At 48.9% G+C, this 2,090-nt stretch overlaps 1 long non-coding RNA gene across 1 annotated transcript in view; it reads left to right on the forward strand.

Annotated features, from left to right (window-relative positions):
• Positions 1-6: 6 nt before the first annotated feature.
• LOC123522643 overlaps positions 7-2,090 on the forward strand; it is a 7,263-nt gene continuing 5,179 nt past the window's right edge. Inside the window, exons 1-2 of the long non-coding RNA XR_006680880.1 lie at positions 7-91; positions 560-731. This is a non-coding gene — a long non-coding RNA (uncharacterized LOC123522643). The remainder of the gene's footprint in view (positions 92-559; positions 732-2,090) is intronic.

Below are 2,090 nucleotides of genomic sequence, written 5' to 3' on the forward strand. Positions count from 1 at the left end.
AAACCCGACCCAACTGGTACCACTCTGCATGGGCAGGCATCTAATGAGAAGACTAGTCTTTAAAAACTCGCTCTTGGCCATCAACTCAATGGTGACTCACAGTGACCCTAAGGGATAAAGTAGAATTGCCACTCTGGGTTTCCCAGACTAACTTCTTACAAGAGGAGAAAACCTCATCTTTCTCTAAGGAGCAGTTGGTGATTTTGAACTGGTGACCTTGAGATTAGTAGCACAAGGCCAGTGGAGGCAAGCTTCTCTTGCTGCTGGCCACTCTCCCCTGAAAGTGTGTACTGCTTTTATTTGATACTGTGCTCTCGCTTAAGGCTTGGCTCACTGTGTAAACTTTATTGGAATTCTTAGGCAAAATGAATTCACATTCCCTTTCTTAAGAAGGTTTGGCCAAGGTGTAGAAGGAAGAAGGGCAGGCTGGGGAGTGCTCCTAATTCCATGGGAATGGATGCTTTCTTTAATAGGGATGAGGCTCTATCCACTGCTGTTCTAGCTGTTCAAGTAGCATTAAAAAGAGAGAGAAAAGTAACAAACCTTTATTTTTCCCCAGAGCAGATAATACCCCTGTTGGCTGGATGGAGTGTACATGGCCGCCTGTCCGCAGCGCTCGGGTTCACTGCAGTGGAGCCCTGGGGCTCTGGGCATCTCAGTGCTGATGACACTGGACTGGACAGAAAGGGAGCAGGGAGAGCGCTCCTCATCTCTAGGTGGTGCAGTCACAGGTGAGTGCTCCTTTGTGCCCTGATCTGTTTTCCTTTGAAAACCAGGATGCAAGGAATGGTTGCAGAACTTGAGTAATTTCTGGGTTTTGATGAAAGCTCAGGAAGGCCAGTCTCCCAACATTGAGTCACATAGCGCGGGTTGAACACTGGGGGGTTCCGAAGAATCTTGACTCAGGAGGCCAAGGAAGGCTGAAATTGTAGCCTGGAAGGCTTGTGGGTCTACAGGTGTGAGCCATGAGTACCAGATAACAAGCAGCTCTGACTCAGGGCTCTTCAGGAGCTAGATGGAAGCACTTGTAAGATCAGTTTGCCTAAGAGGAGACTTTACAAAGGTCTCAGGAAAATTCCATTACCTTTCCATTCTCTTTTTCTTCCCCACAAGGGTTTAGAAGCCCCCTCCAGGATACATATGCACATCAATCTGTTTACTTTTAAAAAGCCAATGGAAGGCAAAGGAATACCCCACTGCAGTGAAGCCCCAGGAAGGAAGTTCAGCTGGCTTCTGGGCCTTCTGATTTTTTCAATCTACAAAGGGCGGAGGGAGCTGCAAGGAGAGCAGTGTGCTTTGCATTTGTGAGGCCGCAGTGCCACCAAGCGGAAGCATTTCGAGCCTGGTCTGATCAGCGCCAGATGCAATGATCTGGATAAAAATTGCGATATCAGGAAGGGTACTTTGGGTGCCACACAGTTGATCTTGAGCTAGTGTGAAAGCCACCAATGCCAACTCCCAGACAGATAATCCCCGGGCTGCGCAGTTGCCAGGATCTGTGAGCTGTGTGGGCATGGTGCCAGTGGCCGCCATGTTTGGGAGAAAGGGGTGAATGTGTTGTTTAATCCTGCCATTGAATATCAAAGGAATGTGTTTTGAAGGAGAATAATGCAAGTATACAAGAGGTTGTGGTTGATTATGAGGGTGGTCAGAGCAGAGACCCATAGCCCACCTGTAGGCAATGGAACATCCCCCACAGAGGTGTCACAGGGAAGGGATGAGTCAACCAGGGCGCAGTAAAGCACTGATTAAACACACACTATTCCTCTGCTTCCTTCAGGCTTCCTCACCACGCATTCCCATGACCCCAGTGATGCCTCTCACTTGGGACGAGACCGGAGCATGTACATGGATGTAGATAAGAGATAGAGTTCATGACACAGGCAACCCAGGAGCAGGACTGGGAATAGCAATAACAGATGGGTAGGGAGAAGGGGTGGGGGGAGGAAGCAGGGGAGAAATGGGGAACATGTCCTAATGGTTGACACACACACCCCTCCAGGGGAAACAGTGGTCTGTGTGGGATATGAAAAAAATAATGTATAATCTCTCTGGGGTCATGCAGGGGTAGAGGAGGGAGGAGGCAAAAA

This window comes from Echinops telfairi, unplaced genomic scaffold (genome assembly GCF_000313985.2).
Source record: "Echinops telfairi isolate 266 unplaced genomic scaffold, ASM31398v2 ScPeMD7_7427;HRSCAF=8465, whole genome shotgun sequence".
NCBI lineage: Eukaryota > Metazoa > Chordata > Mammalia > Afrosoricida > Tenrecidae > Echinops > Echinops telfairi.